Here is a 17929-nt window from a genome sequence, read left to right as displayed (position 1 = left end):
CTTTTTCTAAGATGGAATTATTTAAGTATTTTACTTCCTCTTCTATTAATCTAGGCAATTTATATTTTTGTAAATATTTATCCATTTCACTAAGTTTATCAAATTTATTGGCATACAGTCAGGCAAAATAGTTCCTAATTATTGTTTTTATTTCTTCTTCCTTGGTGGTGGATTCACCCTTTTCATTTTTAATACTGGTAATTTGGTTTCCTTCTTTTTTAAAAATTAAATTAACCAAAGGTTTATCTATTTTATTGTTTTTTTTCCCAGTTCTTTGTTTTATTTATTAGTTCAATAGTTTTCTAATTTTGATTTTCTTAATTTCTCCTTCAATATTTTTAATTTGGTGAATAATTGAGGATTTTAAATTTGTTCTTTTTCTAGCTTTTTTTAGTTGTATGCCTAATTCATTGATCTCCTCTTTTTCTGTTTTATTTATGTAAGCATTTAGAGATGTAAAACTTTCCCTAATAACTACTTTTGCTGCATCCCATAAGTTTTGGTATGTTGTCTCATTATTGTCATTTTCTTGAATGAAGTTATTGATTATTTCTGTGATTTGTTGTTTGACCCAATCATTTTTTAGGCTTGGATTATTTAGTTTCCAATTACCTTTCGTCTATCTTTCCATGGCCCTTTATTACATATAATTTTTATTGTATCATGATCTGAAAAGGATACATTTAATATTTCTGCCTTTCTGCATTGGATTGTGAGGTTTTTATGCCCTAGCACATGGTCAATTTTTGTGTATGTGCATTAATGTGTATTGTATAGAGGTATTTTTTTTAACAGTATCTGTAGGGGTTTGGGGGAAAGCTCAGTAGAGTCCCTGTTTTTACTCTACCATCTCGGCTCCACCTCCTGATACTAAAAGTTTTAAAAATGAACATTAAAAATTGTTTTTACATGTGACCAGGGAAAAATAAAGCACTAAATAAATAAATAATCAAAAGAATTTTTAAAAAGAATTGGACAAATAGAAAAAGAGAAATAAAAATTCTCTGATGAAAATAACTCCTTAAAAAGCACACCTGGGTAAATGGAAAAAGGAGCACAAATCTCACCAAAAAAAAAAAATCTTTACAAATAAGAATTGTGAAACTGGAAGCTGACTACATGAGAAATCACACAAGAATAAAACAAAATCAAAAGAATGAATAACAGGAAAAAAGTGAAATATCTCACCAGAAAAAAAAAAAAACTAAAGTAAAAATAGATCAAGCAGAGATAATTTAAAAGTTATTGGACTGTCTTAAAGTCATGATCAAAGAAAGAGCCAAGACACCATATTTCTTCTTTTTTTTAACTTTAGATATTTTTAAATAATATGTTATTTTTCCCCAATTACACATAAAAACAATTTTTAACATTTTTTATGTTTTTAGTTCCAAATTCTATTTCTCCCTAGTCCTCTCTCCACTCCCTGAGACAATAACCAGTCTGATATAGGTTACAGGTGTGTAATCATATAAAACATTTCTGTATTAGCAAGACATCATATTTCAAGAAAGTATTAAATAAAACTGCCCCAATATTCTATAACCAAAGGATTAAAATAGAAATTGAAAGAATTCACTGTCCATTATTCAAAAAAGATCCAAAAATGAAAACTCCCAGGAATATTATAGCCAATTTTCAGAGATCCTAGGCCAAAGAGAAAATAGTTAAAACAGACAGAAAGAAAGTATTCAAATACTGAAGAGCTATTTCAGGATCATATCTAATTTTGCAGGTCCCACATTAAAGGAAAAGAGGGCTTGAAATATGATATTTTGAAAGAGAAAAAAACTGGGATTTCAAACAAGAATAACCTCCACAGCAAAACTGAGTATAATCATTCAAGAGAAAATTTTGATATCTATTGAAACAGAGAACTTTCATGCATTTCTGATAAAACAGAGCTCAGTAAAAAATTTGACTTTCTGATGTAAGGGTCAAGAGGAACATAAAAAGGTAAACATGACAGAGAAGTCACCAGAAGCTCAAAAATGTTCAACTGTTTACCTTTCTGCATGGGAAGAAAATATATGTAACTTCTAAGATCTTTATTATCTTAGAGCATTGAGAAGAATTTTACATAGAGATAATGAACCCAAATTGATTATTTTGGGATCAGGTTAAAAAAAAAAGATGATAGGTGAGAAAGAGGACTGTCCTGGGATAAGGAGGAAGGGAAAGGAAGAATGTTTAAATTATCTCACATAAAAGAGGCAGACAAGGAAGACCTTTGCAGCTGAGGGCAAAACGGGGAGGGTGGGGTGCTCTACAACCTCATTCACATCTGAACTGGATCAAAGAGAAAAATATATATATGTACTCAATTGGTAATAGAAAGATATCTTACCCAATAGGGAAATTGGAAGGAAAGGGTGAGGAGTGGTGATAAAAGGGAGGGCAGATTTAAAAGAAGGTAGAGGTCAGAAGCAAAGTAGACTTTAGAGGAAGGACAGAATAAAAAAAGAGAAGATAAAAGGAAGGAAATTGGATGGAAGGAATAGTAACTATAATTATGACTGTGAATGAAACTCACTGACAAAACAGAAGCAGATAGCAGAATAGATTAAAACCAGAATCCAACAATACATTTACAAGAAAAATACTTAAAATAGAGAGACACAGTTAAAATAAGATGCCAGAGCAGAAACTATTATTTACTGAAGTAAAAAGGGCAGTGGTAACAATCATTATCTCAGACAAAGCAAAAGTAGGCCTAATTAAAATGGATAACCAGAGAAACTATACCTTCCTAAAGTAACCATCGATAATAAAGTAATATCAGTGCTAAACATATACAGTATGCAATAAATGGAAAATAATTTCAATTCTTTTTTTAAAGTTAAATCAATTAAAGGAGGGAATAGTAAAACTATATTAGTTGGTAACCTCAACATTCTGCTCAAAGCTAGATAAATTGAATTATAAAATAAATAAGATATATAAGACAAATTTGAGAAAAGTTAGATATGATAGACCTCTAGAGAAAATTGAATGAGAATAGAAAGGAGTATACCTTTTTCTCAGCAGTACAAGACACCTTCACAAAAATTGACCATGCATTAAAATCTAAAACCTCACAACCAAGTGCAGAAAAACAGAAATATTAAATACACCATTTTCAGACCATATTGCAATAAAAATTACATTTAATAAAGGGCTGTGGAAGCATAGACTAAAAATAGTTTGAAACTAAATAACCTAATTCTAAAGAAAGAGTGAGTTAAAGAACAAATTATAGAAATAATCAGTAGTTTCATTAAAGAGAATGACAACACTGAGCCAACATTACAAAATTTGTGGGATGTAGCAAAAGCAGAATTTAGGGGAAAACAGATCTCTAAATGTGTACAACAATAAAAGTGAGAAAGAGCATGCAGATCATGACTTTAAAAAAATACAAGAAAAGGAACAAATTCAAAAATCCCCAATTCAACACAGAATAGAAATTCTGAAAATCAAGGACAGTATTAAAAAAAACCTAAAAGTTAAAAAAAATTGAACTAATAAATAGAATGAGGAGCTGGTTTTATTTTAAAAAATAAAATCAGTAAACCATTTCTTAATTTCATTAAAAAAGACAGAAGAAAACCAAATTACCCAGAAATTAAAATGGTGAATGTATCATGAGTGAAAATGTAATTAAAGCTATTATTAGCAGTCATTTTGTCCAAGTATATGCCAGTAAATCTAACAATCTAAGTGAAATGTATGAATACTTGTGAAAAAATGTAAACTGCCCAGATGAACAGAAGAGGAAATGGAATACATAAAAAAATTGTATCTTAGAAAAAATAAATGAAAAAAGTATCAACGAGCTCCCTAAGAAAAAAATTCCCAAGACTACATGAATTTACCAAACATTTAAGAAACAATTAATTCCAATACTATTTAAACTATTTGAAAAAAATAAATAGAGAAAGAGTTCTACCAAACTCCTTTTACAACGCAAATATGGTTTTAATGCCTAAACCAGGGAGAACAAAAACAGAGAAAGAAAAGTATAGACCAATTCCCTTAATGAATAGTGTTGCAATTTTTTTTTAAATAAAATATTTGCAAGGGGTTATAGAAATATTTAACAAAGATGATACACTATGATTATGTAGGATTTATACCAGGAAGGCAGGGCTGGTTCAATTTAGGAAAACTATCACCACAAATTGACAATCTCAATAACAAAAATCATATAATTGTATTAAAAGATGAGGGAAAATTTTTTGCCAAAATGCAATACCCATTCATATTAAAAAAGATAGGAATCATAGGAATCAATGGAGACTTTCTTAAAATGATAAGCAGTATCTATCTAAATCTAAGAGAAAACATTATCTGTAACAGGCATAAACTTAAAGCCTTCCCAATAATATTAAGGGTGAAGGAAAGATGTCCATTATTAGCACTACTATTTAATATTGAACTAAAAATGTTAGCTAAAGCAATTAGGCAGAAAAAAAGAAATTGAAAGAATAAAAATAGGCAATGAGGAAACAAAACTGAAACTATTTACAAATGTTATGATGGTATACTGGGAGAACTGGAGAAATAATTACTCGTGGGCAACCTGAGGTTATATCTTTATCTGTCTATCTATTTGTCTATCTATATCTACTCAAGACTATTCCAAGACAGATATTGTGTTCAAAAACAATTCCAAAAGACCTATTATGAAAAATGCTATCCAATTTCAGAGAGAGAACTGATGACCTCTGACTATGGTTGAGACAAACTATTTTTTTTTACTTTATTATTGTTTTATTTTATTGTCTATGTTTTCTTTTGCAACATAGTTAATATGGAAATAGGTATTGGATGACTTCATGTGTATAACTGATATCAAATTGATTGCCTTTAGGGAGACAAAGAATTTGGAACTCAAAAATTTTTTTAAAATATTGTTAAAAATGCTTTGTATTTATTTAATATTTAATATTTATTTAATTATTTATTTATAATTTATATATAATTTATAATTATTTAATAATTATTTATTTAATATTTAACAAAATAAATAAAATATATTTTAAAAGATCCAATGCTGATATTCTCTTTCCTTTTTATAAAAAAAATATTAGTTAAGTTAGTGACATATTATCAAGTAAGTGAAATAAATTTTTCCTTCATATTATGTTTTTCTTATTTATTTGTAACCCTTTTTATTTCACTTATAATAGTATATTTCTAACTTCTAAATCAAAAGGACTTTTTTTTTTTGGTATGTCAGGCTATAGAAGACTTCATCAGCAGAATGCTATGTCAGTGTTACTAAATTTGACACTTCAATTGACACTACAGTTTTTGTTGTTGTTGTTGTTTTTACTGTATCTTCCTACAAGTGAATCTTCTATTAATCATTTTTAAAAAATGATTGTGTAACTGCATGGTTGGTTACTCTCTTTAAAAAAGCACTGGAGTGGGGCAACTAGGTGGCGCAGTGGATAGAGCAATGGACCTGAAGTCAGGAGGACCTGAGTTCAAATCTGGCCTCAGACCAAACACTTGACTCTTACTAGCTGTGCGACCCTGGGTAAGTCACTTAACCCCAATTGCCTTAAAAAAAAAAAGCACTGGATTTCATTTAGGCACTTTCTAAATGCTTTTTTTCTTCTTCTTTCTTTGTGATGAGGTAGATAGTATTTAATCTATATTCTAGTGACTGGCTAGGTGGAGTCTTACCTAACTTGATATACCAGAAAATCAATATTTCTTTGGAGTTTGTTTGTTCGTTTGTTTTGTATCTTTACTCAAACTAAATAATAACCTGTCTTTGAATACAGTATCACCTCTTTATTACTGGGTTTGTATTTTGTGTTTTTGACCTCATATTTTGTACATGGTATAATTAACATTCATTGATTCTCCATCTCTTAAAATCCAGGCAGTGTCTTTTTTGATGTTATGTGAGTTTATAAAGCATACTTTCAGACGTACAAATCAAAATCGCTAAATGTAGAAACACAATGTAAATTTGTTTTTATCTATGAAGACTTCTAAAAATTGAAGATAAAAATGAAACTATCAATATAATAAAAATAAGAATAACTACCACTTGTATAGTATTTTATCATTTGCCATGTGTTTTACAAATTATTTGATCCTTACAATGTAAAACCTGGGAATGAAGTGCTATTATTGTCTCTATTGTAAAAATGAGGAAAGGAAGGCAGACAGGTTAAACTATTTGTTCATGGTCATCTAACTAGTAAATGTCTGAGGTGCAGTTTGAACTCATATCTTCTGACTCCTAGTCTAGTGCTCTATCTATGACACCTACCTGCTTCTATCGTTCATGTTAACAACTTTTTTTTTGATATGGCAATCTTTATATTCATAATACAGAATAACCATGCACAAATCCAGGGATGTGGGGCTCTATTTACAAAGAAAGTTGCACTGAACTGAGTACAAGTATTATGAAGTGAAAGAATGAATGAACAGAGGTCATCATAATATATGGCTTTGAAATTTTCATAATGCTGTACATATAGTCTCAGGTTGCTACTTTTCCACCTCTGTCACAGAGGTTTTCTTTCACTAGAAGAACTTCTACCTCTTGGCCTGTTCCCCAGATTGATGAGTTCTACCCTGGAACCTCCATTTGAGGAAGTACTTACAACAGCCATGCTCACTTTAAACCAAGCTCAGTCCATAATTGCCCAGAGAACTTCACCATCTTTTCCTTCGTTATCCCCTTCACCATGTTTTTCAGGTCCTCTTTATGTATTTCCCATATCAGAATATAAACTCCTTTGGTGCATCAACTCCCTTTTTACTTTTGTTTGTATTTTCTGTACTTAACACATAATAATCACTTAATAAATACTATTTATGTATCTATGCCACCATAACCTTATAACTCAATCTTGTTATCATCCTCATTTTACAGATGAGAAAATTGAGGCAGATAGAGGTGAAATGACTTCCGAAGAGTAACACAAATACCAAATATCTGAACATGGAACTAAACTCAGATTTTCCTGACTCCAACTCCAATATTCTATCTATTCTATATGACAATGAGCTGACACTGGTAGTGATGGGCTCAGGCTAAGGAGACTGGTGAAAATCCCATCACTCCGTTGACTGATTTTGTGTCCTTGGGCAAGTCACTTCACCTCACTGAGCCTCAGTTTCCATTTTTGAAGATAGGTATAATATTTTCATTTCATATTTTGCACGGATATCATGAAGGAGCTTTGAAAATTAAGAACTATATTGTAAGCTAGCATGAAAAAATATGGTTGGGTTGTGATTCCTATTAGAGAAATGAGTACCTACAGTGATGGGTCTCCATCCATCCATTTAAGTATAATTATTATACCTATATATCAAAGGGTGAGGAAATGAAGTAGCAGTTTATCACAGAAGAGATTGGTTTTGGATTTAGGAGATATGGGTTCTAGTATAACAGCTCTACTTTGAACAAGTTGTTTAGTCTTATTCAATAATTTTGTCTTTCTGAGTCTCATTTTTGTCTCTCTGTAATAATAGATGACTTCTATTTTTATCTTATAAATAACATTCTTAGTTGACTCCTAAATTGTCCCTCAGGTCCCTTTAACTTCTGATGCTATAAGGTTCAATGGGTAAGTATGACACTATTTGTTATGGATAAAGTAGTAGAATTTATTTTATTACTAATTTTGCTTTTAAAAAAATGTTATCTCTCTTTGAACAATTTAATGAATTACTGAATGGGCCTTCCACACACATCAACAACAGATACAGATAGATAGATAGATAGGTAGATAGATAGATAGATAGATAGATAGATAGATAGATAGATAATGTATAGATATATAATGTGTGTATGTGTGTATATGTATATATATATGTATGTATATATAAAAACACTAATTTTCTTCACTTCTTGTAAGAAAAATTCCAACCTTCAATTTGAAGCTTGACTTAAAAAAATTAAATCAAAAGCATCTTAAGTGACTAATAGAAATAGTAAAATATTGAAAGTTACCTGGCATATCCAAGGCTGGTTGATTTACCTAATTGAGGATGTGTTAAGGTAGAATAAAAGACCAAATGGAGTATATAAGACAAAGAGGTAGCTTCAACTTTTCAGCAGCAGCCCATTATGGCTGCTGGGCTGGCATCCTCAGAAAATTTGAGGCCCTTTACTTCTGTATATTCAAAGCCAATGGCTAGCATGTGTCTAACTAACTATTCTAACAGTAAATATTGTTATATGACTACAGCGGTCAAGTATGTGATTTTAATTGATGCACCCTCTCTGGCCATCAAGGTTTTCTTTCTTTTGTCTTCTCCTTCCAACTTACATGCAAATGTATAATGTCATTATCAACTCACTCATAATTCATAGCATCTGACATCTTTCCTTTGTTATGTTAGGTTTGGGATTTCAAGGAAAATAGATAAAACCTTACACTGAGTTGTTCTAGCTACAGGGTTAGTTGAATAATATATAAACCATCTGGATGTATTCATGTGAACAAGAAAGGTACAAGCTGAGAGGACACCCTCACTTCACCACCAACCTGAGTCCTTACTTTGACTTAGTTTAAGAAGTGAATCTGTATGGTTACATAACTCAATACCATGCAATTGGGTTACTTCTGGACACCAAATGTATGTACCACAGATATAAAGGAATTTGAAGATTTTATTCTAAGGTAGACAATCTGGAGTGAGCAAACCCCAGCTTCTATTGAATAGTCCAATTCCAAATATGAGATATTATGGTACTTGGTAGCATGAATGAGTACTCAACTCAGAAGCATGAGACCTGAATTTAAATCCCAATTCTGCAAATTATTATCTGTGTGACCTCAGTACATTTTTTTTTTTTACTTTCAGTCACTGAGAATTTTGAGTGAAGGTCAAAGTTACTTCATGAATCCAATATAAAATTGAATCACAAAGCTTTAATATATTTAAATGAAATAAATGACTCAAACTCCCAATAAAATCTTATTCTAGTTCCTTATTGTGCCATGTAGGGGAGTTTGCCTCCTTGAAGTCTATCTATGAATGAGCTTACTATGATAGTGCTAAGCAAACTGAATATGCCCTAAGTATGAGTACAAAAATGTAGTGGATGCCTGACTAGTGACATGCAGAAAGGTCCCTAATGAACTGACTATCAACCACACAATATTTATCTTTAGCTACCCAGACTATAAAAGCATCTCCCCAAAAATACAAGGGTTGTTATCAGTGTTGCCCATGTGAGTACCCATAATAAGATATAATGTTAGAGAGTCAGAGTCAAGATGGCAGATTAAAAGCATGGAATTGCCTAAGCTCTCCCTGAAACTCCTCCAAAAAAAAAACTCTAAACAAATTCTAGAGCAGCAGAATCCACAAAAAGAAGGAGTGAAACAAATTTCCACCCCAATACAACTTGGAAGATCAATAGGAAACATTTGTTGCACCAGGGTGAGAGAAAAGCTCAGTCCAGCAGGCCACACCAGCACAAACCAGGCCCCAGCAAACCCAGAGCAGGCCTTGGGCTGACTGAATCATTGGCAGAAGTGATAGTTTCCAGACTTCTTAGCCCACAGACTCCAAAGACAATTTAGAAGATCTGCAGGAAAGTTCTGTCACATTCAAGTGAAAGTGGAACAGAGTTCAGTGCAGCCCCAGCCCCAGCAAATCAGGAGCAGGCCTTGGAAGCCACTTAATCAGCAATGACAGTGGCATTGTCTGCTTCAGAAGCTTTCAGCCCACAGATGGTAAGGGGTTAAACAACTGGTCAGAAGGAGATTCCGGGGGTCCTTTTCTAGCACTGAGGCAGGACTCTGTTGTTTTGTCATTACTCAGATTAAGGTCACAGTATTGGGTGCCAGTCCCAGGGCCAGCATAGCATAGCAGAGCTTGCAGCAACAGTGGAGCAGGGACTCTCCTCAGGGTTCTAGGGCAGAAAAGAATGCTTGTGGGTGCTCACAGATCAGCATATAGGCCAGCAGAGTAGTAAACACCTCTCCTTGGATCACACCACCTTAGAAGAACTGAAAACTTACAGGTCCCTGGAAATATCTCCGAAAACAGCTGCAAAAAACCTATGAAGTTTCAGACAGTGCATGCTTCCTCCTGGAACCAGATCCCTACTTTAATAAAGAGTTAAAAATCAATTAATAGGCTGGGAAATGAACAAACAAAAGAAAAACTTCAACTACTGAAAATTACTATAGTGACAAGAAAGGTCAAAACATACACTTAGGAGAAGATAGCAAAGTCAAAGATGTTACATCAAAAGCCTCCAAGAAAAAATATAAACTGATCTCGGGCCAGGAAAGAGCTCAAAAAGGATTTTGAAAAGCAAATAAGAGAGGTAGAGGAAAAATTGGGAAGAGAAATGAGAATGATGCAAGAATATCATGAAAAATAAGCCAACAGTTTGGTAAAGGACACACACACACACACACACACACACACATACACACACACACACACAATACTGAAGTAAATAACATTTTAAAAAAACAGAGTAGACCAAATAGTAAAAGAGGTCTAAAAACCCAATGAGGAGAAGAGTGCCTTTAAAAGCCAAATTGGCCAAATGGAAAAGGAGGTTCAAAAGCTCACTAAGGAAAATAATTCCTTAAAAATTAGAATGGAGCAAATGGAAGCTAATGAGTTTATTAGAAATCAAGAAACAATAAAACGAAACCAAAAGAATATAAAAACAGAAAACAACGTGAAATATCTCACTGAAAAAACAACTGACCTGGAAAATAGGTCCAGGAAGACAATTTTTAAAATTACTGGACTACCTGAAAGTCATGATAAAAAAAAAGAGCCTGGATATGACCTTTCAAGAAATTATCAAGGAAAACTGCCCTGATATTCTAGAACTAGAGGGTTAAATAGAAATGCAAAGAATCCATTGATTACTTCCTGAAAATGATTCCAAAATGAAAATTGCCAGAAATATTATACCCAAATTCCAGAGTTCCCAGGTCAAGTAGAAAATATTGCAAGCAGCCAGAAAGAAACAATTCAAGTATCATGGAACCACAGTCAGGATAACACAAAATTTAGCGTCTTCTACATGAAAGGATCCAAAGGTTTGGGATATGGTATTCTGGAGGGCAAAGGAGGTAAGATTACAAACAAGAATCACCTACCCAGAAAAGCTGAGTATAATCCTTCAGGTAAAAAAATGGATATTCAATGAGAAAAATGACTTTCAAGAAGTCTTAATGAAAAGACCAGGGCTGAATAGAAAATTTGACTTTTAGATACAAAACTCAAGAGAAGCATAAAAAAAGTAAATAGGAAAGGTAAATCATAAGGGACTTAATAATTTTAAACTGTTTACATTCCTTTGTGGGAAGATGATATTTGTAACTCATAAGAGCATTTTCATTTTTAAGGTAGTTAGAAGAAATATATAGACAGAGGGCACAGGGATGATATCTAAAAAATAAAATGAAATGGTGAAAGAGGAATGTACTGGGAATAAGAGAAGATGAGAGGTAGAATGGGGTAAATTATTTCTCTTAAAAGAGACAAGAAAAAGCTTTTGCAGTGGAGGGGAAGAGTGAGATCTAAAGGGGAGTGAGTGATACTTAACTGTCCTCAGAATTGGCTCAAGGAGAGAATGACATACATACTCAATTGGATATAGAAATCTATCTTAACCTACAGGAAAGTAGGAGGGGAAGGAAATAAGAAAAGGGGGGTGGTGATAGAAAAAAGAGCAGATTGGGGAAGGAGATAGTCAGAAGTAAAATACTTTTGAGGAGGGACAGGGCAAAGGGAGAAAGAGAATAAATGGAGGGGATAGGATGGAGGGAAATACACTTAGCAATAGTAACAGTGAAAAAAAATTGGAATCAAGTTTCTCTGATAAAAGCCTCATTTCTCAAACATGTGGAGAACTGAGTCAAATTTGTAAAAATAAGAGCCATTTCCCAATTGATAAATGATTAAGAAATATTGATTAGTTTTCAGATGTTCTAAAAGTGAATGTTTAAAATTGTAAAAGAAAACAAAGAAAACAAAAATAAATAAAATATAATATTAGAGCAGGATGATAATTAACATGTAAATTTATTACATATGTTAAGTTGTAGAACATCAGGATAAAACAGTGTAATATAGGTAACTTATATTGACCTAAAGACCCAGAAATATTGACAAATGTACCCATCTAAAACTATCACTAAGTTCACCATTTCCAAGTGAGACAGAAAGAAGGTTCCTTATAAAGCCACTCTATTTTAAATTTAAAAAGATGGAATGAGGATGTAAAGCTGTCAATTTGTTTAATTTATTGCCTTTCTTGAACAGCCTAAGGTGTTTTAAATGAAAGCCTATTAGAGAATTGAAATTGCTGCCTGATGCAAAGGCAAGAGCAGAATACATTGAGAGGTTTTTTAATGATATATAAATTGGAACATCAGCTGCCTGCTGAGTGGAGTCAAGGCCTGTAGCTGAGTAAAGTAGCCTGATTAAAGCCTTATTTTAATTTATAAGATTCTTAACCAAAAATGAATATATGTGCATGTCTACAAACACACACACATATACAGAGGTATATATGATGTGTATGTGTGTATATATACATATATATAATATATAAAATATAAATACATACACATAAATTTTACAATTTCTTTAGTGATCAAAACAATGCTTTCTCTATAGTAGATAATAAATATTTTTGAATGAATGACAGTGCTATTTTTTGAGTACATGGGATATTTCTTTGTATATAATGGGAAATTAATCAGTTTTCTTACTCATTTTAATTCTTTCATTGGCAAATCAATGTCTCTCCAAATGTATGCTTCCATAACAGGAAAGGAAAGAGAGAATCTGGGGCTCAGGGGAGGGGAATGAAACTTGGGGATTTATATAAGATTTACTGAATTATCTCTTTTAGAGCTGACCCCCACTTCTCGTGAGCTAAAAATGGGGGATGTCAGAGGTCTTTGGAAATGGGAGAACAGAAAGAAAAAAAATAAAACAAAATGAATGTCTTTGCAGTTTTCCTTTTTACACAATTTTATATGCAATTCTCATCTTAACATGTTAATTTTCTGTATCAGTTTCTTGATTTCTCTTGATTCCAGGGTAGAGCTCTTAAGTTGTGGTCCATCGACCATTAAGTGTTTGTGGATAGATTTTAGGGGAGTTGGGATGTTGAATGAGAAACAAATTACACTTTTATTTTAGTATGATTAATTTCCTTTTTTATTTTATTTTACACATTTTAAAATATTCTGAGAAGAAGCCTACGGGATTTTATCAGAATGAGACTAGGGATGAGCAACAACAACAAAAAAAGTGTAAGGACCCTTGTTCTGGGGCAATGATTGGTTGGGAAACAAAATGTTATCTGATCTAAGATTTGGGGCTTTTGAGCACTATAATTGGCTGAGAAGATGAAGGATCAAGAAAAGTCTGATTCACACGTTAGTTGATATACTGTGTGTCTTATCCTAGAGATAGGGTTCTTCATGGCCTTAATTAGAATTGAGAAACTTTCCCAGAGCCGAGGGGTTCATCTGTCCCACAACTGACCATATTTCTTAGTAGGTCTCATGGCAAAACAAAGTGCAAAGATGCCATTGTTTATTCCTGGTCAGAATTTCTGATTTTAACTCCTAACCTCCATACTCTTAATACCTGCTATAGATACAGTAAACAGATTAATTTTGCTTATGACTTTTTGCTTGGTGTTTCATATATAAAGGGGAGGGGCTCTGGCATCTAAGAGTTACCAGGAAATTACAAATGTATGTGTCTATCTGTCTGTTTATCTACCTATCTATGCACAAGTATATGCATATATTTCTAATAAGCAATTTAAATTTGTTTACATATACAAAAAAAGAATGGAATTTGTATTTGCAAAAATCCTAAATATCAAATATACCCTTAAAATAGTATGAAGAGAATCATAAAGGCTATAAACCAAACATCATAGGTAAATTACAGTATCTACTGTTTCGGGGTGTTTTGCCACAATGAAATGATGGATATATACAAATATATACTAAAAATAACATGCATACATCAGAACATGCAAGCCCACTTGAATTTAAGTCAAAATGTATTGATGTTGTCACATTTCATCATACTTTTATGGCTTGCTATTAGGAAAGGTGACAAAATAATCTAATGAGAAAGATGTTTGCTGTGATCTGATGGAGGACCTATGATCTCCTTAGCATAGGTACTCTACCTTCACTGATGATGATGATTGCAACTCATATAAGTCTTATCATTCTGTGCTATTCTTATCTTTATCATCCTTTAATATTTTCACAGATGATCCGTTATGTTGCAGACCTTCCCCTAAGTGTTCTAATATTTCAGGAATACCAAGTAAGCACCCAGGGAGTCTATCTATGATCTTTCTGTATGAAGAGTTCACCTCCATTTCAAATCACATGAGCTCTTAATATTTTTTCTATGACCTTTTATATTTCTCAGTATATAGAATGTTTCTTAGTTTATTTATTAATAAACTCTTAATTTATTATAAATTTTTAGTTTGTTAATGTAGCAATAATGTAACAAATTGTTTTCTGCTATTAGATTTTGTACCTCCTTCCCCATTTGTCCAATTGTATTTTTTAAAGACTTGTTTTTGTCAGTGTACTTTCTTACCAGTTGACCAATTGTATTTTTAGAGAGTTATTTTCTTCAGTGCACTTTTTTTCCAGTTGTCCAATTGTATTTTAAGGGCTTGTTTTCTACAGTTAATTTTTGTCCTTCCTTTTCCAAGCTATTGACTCTCTCTTGCATACCTCTCATTTCTTTTCCCATTTTTCCTTCTACCTCTATCATTTGACTTTTAAAATCCTTCTTGAGTTCTTCTAAGAAGGCTTTTTGGGCTTCAGACCAGTTCATATTCCCTTTTGAGGTTCCAGATGTGGGTTTGTTGACAATGTTGTCCTTTCAGAATTTTTGCCTTGATCTTTACTGTTCCCATAATAAGAATCTATCATATGTTTCTTTTTGCTCATGGTGTTTGCTTATTTCCTGGACTTTAAAGAGATTGGACTCTCCTTCTGGAGAGCAGAAGCCACTGACCCAAGCTTCTTGTGTTGGGAGCCTAGGGCCTGGTCACTGGCTTTGTGTGCTGGGGCCTCCAATGCTGGCAGTTGGAGGCCGTAGGATTCTGGCAGCTTACCTGTTGTTGGGCTGGAATCAGCAACACTGGAACTCTAGGGATAAGATTGAGTAGACAAATCTGAAGACAAAAGCATTGCTGTATGTGACTTAGGTGGTGGAACTTTTGATATTTCTATCCTGGAAATTCAGAAAGGTATATTTGAGGTGAAATCTACCATTGGGGTTACTTTTTTAAGAGGTGAAGATTTTGACCAGGCTTTCCTTGGTCTAGCATATTGTGAAGGAGTTCAAGAGAAAGACAGGACTTGACCTGACCAGAGACAATATAGCTCTTCAGTGCCTGTGGGAGACCTCTTAGAAGTTCAACTGTGAGTTTTCTTTTTCTGTGCAGACTGACATCAACTTACCATATTTGACTATGGATGCATCTGGGCCCAAGCACTTGAACATGAAGTTAACTCAACCTCAGTGTGAGAGGATCATTACTGATTTCATCAGGACTATTGCCCCATGTCAGAAGGTCACATAAGATGCTGAAGTCAGTAAGAACAATATTGGAGAAGTCATCTTAGTTGTTAGTATATGCAAAACACCCAAGGTTCAGCAGGCAGTACAGAAACTCTTTGGTGGGGCCCCTAGTAAAGCTGTCCATCCCAATGAGATTGTTGTTATTTGAGCTGCCATTCCAGGAGGCATGTTAGCTGCTGATGTCACTGATGTGGTACTTCTGGGTGTCACTCCCCTTTCTCTGGGCATTGAGACATAAGAAGGTATCTTCACCAAACTAATCAATAGGAACACAATTATTCTAAGAAGAACCAGGTGTTTTCTACAGCTGGTGATGCCAGATACAAGTAGAAATTAAAATGCGCCAGAGAGAGAACGAAATGGCTGAAGACAATAAGCTTTTTGGACAATTTACTTTGATTAGAATTTCACCAGCCCCACATGGATTTCCATAGATTTAAGTCACATTTGGCATTGATGCTAATGGAATTGTATGTTTCTGCAAAGGATAAAAATACAGGCTGTTAAAAACAAATTGTGATCCAGTCTTCCAGTGGGTTAAGCAAATATGGGATTGAGAATATGGTTAAGAATGCAGAGAAGAATACAGGAGAGGAAAAAAAAGAAGAACGTGTAGAATCTGTCAGTATTGCAAAAGAGATTATTCATGATACAAAAACAAAGATAGGAGAATTCAAAGACCAACTTCCACCAGATGAGTACAACAGAGAAAAAGAAGAAATCTCTAAAAGAAGAGAGCTCTTCATTGGCAAAGATAGTGAAACATGAGAAAATATCAGGTAGACAGCATCTACTTTCCAACAATCATCATTAAATCTGTTTGTTTGGCATATAAAAAGATGGCATCTGAGGGCATATAAAAAGATGGGTCTGGAAACTGCTTCTGGGGAATATAAGGAAAATGAGAAAGAGAGGAAGTAATATGGCACCAGTTAACCCTGATTGGAACAGAAATTGGAAATTATATATGTGTGTGTATGTGTATATATATGTGTGTGTGTGGAATGTATATCTATATATATATGTGTAATATATGTGTATATATGTGTATACATGCATAAATACATGTGTGTAAAATTTGTGTGTGTGTATGTGTATATGTTTGTGTATGTGTCTGTGTATATATGTGTGTATATGTATATATATATATATGTACATATATATATATATGCAAGTGAGTGAAGCCTGGGTACAAAGGGGCACAAGGAACTTCTTAAGCAGGAATGGGCAAACTTACTGTGTTTTTGTAGTATTCTAAATATAATGTCCTTAATGTGTAAAATCTAGTGAGTATATTAGCTAAATTATAATTTGACAGGTAATTCAGATAACATAAAATTCTAAATATTCATCCTTAGCCTATCTTTACTTTCTAGCTACATGTATAGGGGAAGGGGAGGGATTCATTACAGGGAGGATCATTACAAAGGCTTGATAGAGTTTTCTGCAGCAAAACCACATCACAAAATGGAGGGAAGGGGACTATAATCCTTTAAAGACTCAGTAGGGATAGGTCCTTCTACTTAGCTGAATACTCATCTGCTGTGAATGGTGGACTCCTTATCCATAACCCATGCAGGGCCAAATGCATTACTAGAGAAAGAGAAACTAGATTAAAAGAGAGGGTTCTACTTTGTTTTTTCTAGATTTATTTCTTTTGAAACAAGGTGATTAATGAGGCTCTTCAATTTACCTAAAGCATCCTGTATTCTCCATTTTGTTTATCTTCTAGCCTTTGCTTTTTGTGCTACTACCTTAATATTTATTCTTTTGATTCATTCTGAATTTTTAAAGAAAAAATAAATATGAAAAGAAAAATAATAAATTAAAATAAATTAAAAGACTAGTACTAGTTTTGCATAAAAATAACATTTAAAATTTTGTCAATTCAGTCATTCAATTAACATGCATTTATTAAACAACTACTATGTGCTAAGCCAGGAGTGGGGAATCTGTGGCCTTGAAGCTATGAGTGGCCTTCTAGGTCCTTGGGTGCAGTCTTTTGACTGAGTCCAAGTTTTACAGAACAAATCCTACATGTGACCTTGAGGCCACAGGTTCCCCACCCCTGTGCTAGGCATGAGCTAAGCACTAGGGATGCAAAGAAAAGCAAAAAACATATAATATATATTATATATAATATATATATAATATTATAATATAATTATAATATAATATATGCAACAACTATATGCAAACAAGGTATATATAAGATACATTGGAGATTATTAATGAAGGAAAGGCATTGGAATTATGGGATATTGGAAATATTTCTTTCAAAAGGTGTGAATTTAGCAGAGATTTGAAGGGAGCTACAGAAATTAGGAGCAGGGTGAAG

At 33.1% G+C, this 17929-nt stretch overlaps 1 pseudogene; it reads left to right on the top strand.

Moving 5' to 3' along the window:
• The window catches only part of LOC114024460, a 76501-nt pseudogene that overhangs the window by 37846 nt on the left and 20726 nt on the right, over nt 1-17929 (top strand).

Source organism: Vombatus ursinus, unplaced genomic scaffold (assembly GCF_900497805.2).
Source record: "Vombatus ursinus unplaced genomic scaffold, bare-nosed wombat genome assembly UNPS02014821.1, whole genome shotgun sequence".
Classification (NCBI taxonomy): Eukaryota; Metazoa; Chordata; class Mammalia; order Diprotodontia; family Vombatidae; genus Vombatus; species Vombatus ursinus.
This window is presented reverse-complemented; position numbering and strand designations above follow the sequence as displayed.